This window comes from Melozone crissalis, unplaced genomic scaffold (genome assembly GCF_028551555.1).
Source record: "Melozone crissalis strain CALT ecotype California unplaced genomic scaffold, PUWL_Pcris_2 ptg000014l_1, whole genome shotgun sequence".
Classification (NCBI taxonomy): Eukaryota; Metazoa; Chordata; class Aves; order Passeriformes; family Passerellidae; genus Melozone; species Melozone crissalis.
In genome coordinates, this window is record NW_026535792.1 from 6,286,432 (window position 1) to 6,294,036 (window position 7,605).

Sequence of the window (7,605 nt, forward strand, 5' to 3'; positions counted from 1 at the left end):
AGGGAGCTATAAACACTTTGTAAGCAAGTGGAGTTTCACCCAGACACTGAACAGTTGTACCCTGACACTTCTTGCTAGATAATGCCTTGATGGACCCAGTACTTGTAAATCAGACTGTCCCCTTGGTAAAGAAGTTGTTTACAGTGATGCTCAGTGGCATCCTGAAACCCAGCCATGGGTGCATCTGCTGACTTCCCCTGGGGCCTTTTATTTACTGTCCATGACCACATCCTCAGTGGATCTCTCAGCTTGGTGTGAACACTTTCAATCAGACACTGCTTGCTTTCAGCCCAGACATATTTTTTTCTCTAGACATAATGTAGAGCATTGTATTTGTCTCACTGTACTAGTTCCTGGGTTTGTTGAAATGAATGTTGTATCTCTTTGCAGAATAGATTTTATTAACATCTCTGAGCTGGTAAAACCCTGGCTTAGGGCTTTTCTGGATTAGCTGTTTTTTTGCCAATGGAAGAGAGTTTCCTGTGTGATTTTGTGGTGAATCTGTAGTACCAGGGTCTCTCTGACACACACTGTAGTCACAGATGAAGTGAATCACTGTGAAGGGTGTTCCATCTCTCAGGCTGAGGAAAAGGTGTTCATGAGAGAGTGGGAAGCTGAATAATTATAGATTATAATTAAAATATTGCCCTATGCTGTCCATGAAAGAATCAAGGCAATCGACAAACACAAAGTAAGATAGTACAGACAGAAAAGGGAGGAACTTCACTGATGGCATTGTGATGTTGTGGAACAGCTCTTCAAAACAAAACTAGCTCCCATAAACCAGTCTTTTATTGCCTTTTTATTTTTTTAATTTTTTTTTTTGCCAGAACTGAGTTCTCTCACCCCCTCAACTGCTGCATGACCCCAGTTCAATTCAATAAGTTCATCTTAGGAGCAGCTAACAGTGTTGTTGGGTGTTACTCTATATACTTATGTAATTTCAGTTGGGTGAGCTTGATGTAAAAGAACACCCTTTTGTCACCTTAGCTGTCCCAGTGCCTCTGGGTACCATAAGGTCAGTCACAATCTGTTTTGGCTGGACATATAACCCTGAGTTGAGCTTGTAGGTTCATGTAGATTACTAACAATGTGCCTTTGAAAAATGGCAGCAATATGAATATATAGTGAGCATTTTGGCCAAAATTAAATGTTTTTCTTTTGTCTTGTACTCTACTGTAATAGCCTGCTATAACTGAGTTTCAGCATTCTTGACAACATTTGGTCCTCAAAGGTTTGCACACAGACAAATGGAAGCAAGTAGGAACTTCAAGGATGGAATTGAATTTTTTTAAAACTTATTTTATTGGGGGTTTAGTGATTTATTGTGCTTTATTGGTTCAAGCTTTTAGAATTAAGAGAATCCCTAAATTATTTCATGTCTATGTGAAAACCAAATGTCTATAACAGCCTCTTGTGGTACGTAATGTCTGAGTACACAAACTGATAATTAAGGCAATAGTCATCTGATATAAAGACTCAGCTGTGTTGAGCCCTTACTGAAGTCACTGCAGAGCATTCCTGAGGTCTGCAGGCCAACTTTATCCAAAGAGCACCAGAGTCTTGCTGCTTTTCATCCCTGTGTTCCTAGAGGCTGAACTTCCCCTCATGAAGGATCCTTGCAGTGTTTGCTATGAAGGAGTGCAATATCTCTGAAGCAATGATAGAAATGCAGGGATAGAAATGCAGGACCCAGGAATGCAGGGGAGAGAGGGGTTGTTGACCTCACTGGAACTTAGCTAAGTCAGTGAAAGATAAAGGGAATTCACTTGCTCGTGGCCTGACCTCCAACATGAAAACAGGGCAGTGCAATGGGCAGTCAAAGAATAAATCCAAGTTATTTGAGAGTGCCTCAGTAAGGCAGCAAAGAGTTGCTCTACTTGACCTTCAAATAAGCAAGGCCCTCAAGGAAAAAATGTCCAATTCATTTGCTTACTGTGAAGCAAACAGAGCCCACAGTTTGTTTGACATAACAGAACAACTCTCCTGTAAAAAAAAGTCTGGGAAAAGAAGGTGTCATTAAAGGAGATTTGTGAGCTTGTTATCTTGAGGCTTGATGCTAATTCTAGAGTGTTCAATAAGCATGGAGAAAATGGAGCAACAGGAAAGGCAAAGCCTGACAGGTTCGTAACAGCGTTACATTCCTGCTCCACTTTTCATTGCTATTTTAAAAAGAAAATAATTGGGTTGCAGGAAATATCCTGAAAGCTCTCACATGAATGTTTGCTCTTTGGGTAGAGTGGCTTGCAGGTGAGCCCTCAGCAGTTATTTTTCACTGAGAAAAAGACACAATTTCTATCTCCTATATTTTTGTGGTATGAAGGGCTGTCCACAAGCCAAGAATGGCATTCTGCTAATGCTGAGGGTGCAGTAGTGAGGTTTGGATGCTAATTGTTATCTCACATCAGAGCATGGGATGGCTTGTTCAAATGGATTAAAAAATAAATAATCTCTCACTACTCATTTAAATATGTCCTTCCCCTCTAGATCAAGATATTAGCTCCAGCCTTTTATACTTATGGTGGGACATCAAGAAAGGGGATTCACTCTGCCACTAAAATTGTTCATCTTCCCAGAGGAGATCCTATGCACTTACCAAGGAAAGTTACAGACAGGATCTAATCTAGAGAAAGAAATGACCTTGAGATGTTGTTTTCAGGGGTATTCCTTAGAGCTCAGTGGGATCTGGTGCCATTAAGACACCACAAGGATGGGAGTTAATTCCCACTGCCTAACAACAAACATTGACACTGTCATTCAGGATCCAGCACCTCTACCTTAGCTCCCTTTCTGACTTTCAAAGTCTCTTTTCTGAGAGAAACATCCTAACTGTCAATTATGAGGGATATGTTAGGCTGCATAATTAGGATGAAGGACAGCTGTTCAGAAGGCAACTATTATTTTTATTTTTCTATGGTAATATCAAACTCTCCTGTGAATCAATCATAAATGTCTCTCCAGTGATTTATGACCAGTATGTGAAAGCTGAGAGATGGCTTGAATGCAGATTTTGTTATAAATTATTTCCTTGAGTTTTTGTCCCAAATGCAATAATTTACTATTATTAATAGTCCGTGCACATCACATTGAGTTAAATTGGAGCGTGGCACTTTAAGACAACCCCTGTACTCAACAAAACTTCCTCCATGTGGACATGTGTCATTGATCTTTTGACAAGAAGGATCTTGATTCTTTCCTTTTGTACAAAATTAAAAATGCCTTTCTGGAACAGAGAACTGAAGTAGTTAATTTACTGAGAGGATGAGAATTAAGGTCTTTACAAAATATACAGCTTTTTAAATATTCAGCTTTGTTCACTGACATAAATGGCAGCAGTGCCCACCTGGTCTGTTGAGAACTGAGGTTCTGGAGGTGCTGCTTTCTCCTGAACAAAGGCTCAGTCTCAGCTCTCCTCTAATGGAGATTGTTTTACCACCTGGACAAAACAATATGATAATGATTATTCAAGAGAGTGATTGTCACTGCAGTCATTCCATTGTATCAACATGCCTTTTCTCAATCAAGCTGAACAGACCTTCCATGAACTATTGCTGTTGTTTGCTTGAGAAAAGCTCATTACCAGGGCTGATCAAGAGAGATGCTTCAACCATAATAAATACACGTATTTCTGTGAAACTCAGCTTTTTATGCTGTTTTTTATTAAAAGCAGTATGTTTTGATTACTGCATTTTCTATTAGAATTCTCCTTTCAGTAAGTAAAAATTACAATGATAATTTTAATACCTTTATCTATAGTTTCCTCTCTGTTTTTCTGGGAAGGCCAATGAAATGTGTCCATTTTACATTTCAAAAGGAAAACAGACTTCAGGATAGCTGTCAAATTGCTTTCTCTATTTTGATTATTTAGCCATCAGAATGTATCTTACGTCTCCTCCTGTGCTATGAATTAGCCTGATACCACCAACACCACCACAGTTTTCACATCCTTCTGAGCTTTTTGTGGGTTTAGGTTTCCTAAAAGAAGCATTAGAGGGACACATTTCCATGCTGTCTGTGATTTACGAGTAGGTTTTATTTGTGGGGAGATTAAATTGTGGTAGGGTTTGGTCTGTTTGGGTTTCCACGATAGCCTCTGATTAGTTTTAATACAGGTAACCCTTGCAGTAAATCAAGTGTGTCTCAGCTGATCTACAGCAAAGTGAAGCTGTGACTCATTACCTGGTGGAGCAGCCTTTCCTCAGACTGTAACTCATTAAACTGAGGGAGTTATTTACGACCCTCCTTGCAGCCACCCTAGCTGATGGTGTCATTTAGGGAACCTGGATGATCCATATGGAATGTGAAGTATTTGATGGTTCGTAGATAACTCATTAGGGTCTGAACAAATTCAAAGTATGCTTTCCCAGGGAAAGCTCATCTGGGTGATGAATGTGGCCATCTCTGGGCTCCAGGGGTCTCCTGGAAGCACAAAGAATGTCCCCTGCCTTTGCCCAAGGTTGATGTACATAAGGTTTTTTTGGAAGCTTGTTAACTCTGTGACCTGCAAAGTGTAATGAAGAAAGGATTTTTTTTTCCCCAAGTCAAGGATGTGAGTCCTGCAGAAACAGCACAAGAGCAGACCTCAAGCTGGAGCTGTCATTGTTGAAAGTAAAAGGTTCTTGAGCTTGGAAGCATGGCTAAAGCAAGCCTGAGGGCATGCAAGGCTTAGGCACTGCAGAGCATCTGAACCCAGGCCTAAGGACCGGATTTACAGCAGCACTTGGGTCAGTTTACCATCTCTCTGTTATTCAGCATCTGCAATATATTCCTTTATGCTTCTTTCTTTCTGTCACTCCTTGGTGTCTATGCTAACGAAGCATCAATGCTCACAATCACTCCTTGAATTCATTCACCATCGAGCCATTCTGGAAAGCTCATGGCTGCACCATCACATTTACCCTTCAGCAGCAACTCCAGCCCCCAAACCCCTCTGTGCCCACCAGCCAGCTGGGCCCCCTCTCCTGAGCAGCCATTCCAGGAGGATCTGGCCATCCTCTTTGAAATATGTTTTATTGTCCCTTGGACACCAGTCTGTCACTTGGATGGAGCAGGCTGAGACAAGGGCTGCACTCATGCTTGCTGTTAAGTGGCTAATGCATGGGGGAGGCAGAGGGGGATATTAAATAATAATGACAATAATAATACATCTGATAGAGTTCTGTTCCACTTTAGCACTAAATGGAAAGCTGAAAGCCTCCCTATGGATCTTTTCCATCTCCTGCACCAATGGTTGTAACAGATGCATCAGTTTAAATTTATGACTTGCATGACAAATAAGACTGATACATGTGTTTAGAAAATCTGTGCCCAACTGGCATGTTTTGATTAGCTGCAAACGATGACACTGCCATGTCTGTAATGCAACTTATAAAAGGCATAGATGTGGTCCACTTTTTCAGTTGGAGCAAGACAACATAGATCTTTTAATGTGATATCTGTCCTTTACTTACAACTTTATGAAAATCTTGTGAAATAAAAATAAAAGCAATGAACTTTCTTGTCTGATTTTAAAAATACCCACAAACAACAAAGAATTAGTAAAACCCAAAAGAGGAATGAGGAAACACTGAAGATGAAAACCACTGATCCATTTAAGCACAGATGAAACAATTTGACAATGTGCTGGAAAGGAATATTAAGCAGATACAAGCTATTAATTTTCACTGTGGGTCAGCCTGGGAGCTTGAGTAGCACCTGATATTCAGGTTAACCCTTCAGTGGGGAAGACCTCACCATCAATCAAAGGTTCTTACTTGGAAGATGTAGATACTGCTCATGCAATAACTGCAAAATGTTTTGGACAGGTGAAAATGTTTATAGAAGGGAAGGATAGTTTGGAAGGTGAAAAAAGCTCAAAGATTACAAGGAAGGCTAGCAAATGGCAAAATTAGCATGGAAAAATATTGATTCCTTTCATTTATTTCTTACAGGGAGAGGACACTGAGGGGTGAGATTGGTCTCAATGAAAAATAGTTTTTGCTGTCAGGACCTCTCATGGGAACAGAGACCTTCCAGCTCATAGGGCAGCTGTTAACAATGCAAACTCCCTGTGGGCTGGGCTCTCCTGGCCATTTTTAATGTCTGTGTGCTCCCAGAGTATTCGAGCATCTTCCACCTTCAACATAACATGAAGCCTTTACAGGAGTTCACAATGTCACTGGCTCATCCCTCCTTGTGAGGTTCAAACTCTGCTCAGTGCTTTTGGAGGGGAATGAGGTTGCTGGGAAAAGCTGTGCAAGCAGTTAATGTGAGGAATTTCAGCCTTGACGCCTCTGTTCTGAGCACTCCTTCACCTAAAACTGAGCATTTACCTCCTCTCAGCTGCCTATGCAGCCAACTTTTTGTCCTTGTCCTTAGAAAAACCCCCAACATTAAACTGTACAACAAATCACTGCACTTGTCCACAGGGAACAGTAAATGCTACTCTACTCATACCTTACTCCTTCAACAATCCTATTTTAAGTGCTAGAAATGATGATGTGAATACCTCTATATCAGCATTTTCTATCATGATTAAGGCTATGCCAGTCACCATAAAGGTCACCATGTGATAGACTACACACCACAGGCCCCACAAGCCAGTGTGACGAACACATCAAATATTGGATTGCAGTTTGGTCAAGTGGCTGGTGTAGTGTGAGAAATGAAATCAATACTCACCCTGGTGAGAAATGATAGAAATGAGCACTCCCCCTCAGCCACGTTCAGATGGCTGTGAGTCTGGAGTGCCATATTTTCATGTTTATAACCTAGATGTTGTGATAAAAATTGCCCTGAAACTCAGTAGTAGTGGCAAGACTGAGCACTTATTCCTTCAAGCCTTTCTTCAACTTTATCAATGCCCTTGATTTTTGAAGCAGCAGTTATCTCTGTGGAGGTCTTGACTCATCCTGCCCCAGCCATCAGGGAGGGACCTCTCCTACCAATTCCAACAGAAAAAACTATACTAGGGAAGATTCGGCTTGTTCTGCCTGGAAAAAATACACCCAACAGGATGTTTTAGCTGTTTAAAGGAGATTGTGTTCTGTCCCTCACAAGAGAAATATTCCAGGTACAGCAAGATGCATTTTAATTACTTGCACATCTTGTGGAACAAAAGCCTTTATCCCCCAACCTTTCTCCTTTCCCAATTTCCCCCATTTTTAACACGTTCATTACAATTATTATTGTGGGTAGTATTATTAATATATTTTATTTTCTTTCACTTAATAAACTGTTCTTTTCTCAACCCACAAGCTTTACCTTTTTTCAATCTTCCTCCCAGTCCTGATGGGGCTAGACCATGTTGCATTTTGTTGAATTGGAATTAAACAGAGATATTTCTAGACTCAAGGTTGATGTCTCAGTATCTTCTCTATTTGGTCTTCAAAGAAAGTTCAATTTTACTTTTCTACATTTTATTTTTGTTTCAGAGGTGCACCAGTTGAGCATACAAAGAGGGTTTCAGATTGATCTTATTATCTATTTACAACAGGCTGATCTTGAGTTCAGGATCATCGCTGTTTAAAAAGCGTTGAAGTTGTAGTAATGAGTATTGGAGTGTGTTTTATGTGCAACCTTCTGGCCCTGAAAGCAAAACAAAGTGCTTCACCTCTTTTAGCATGT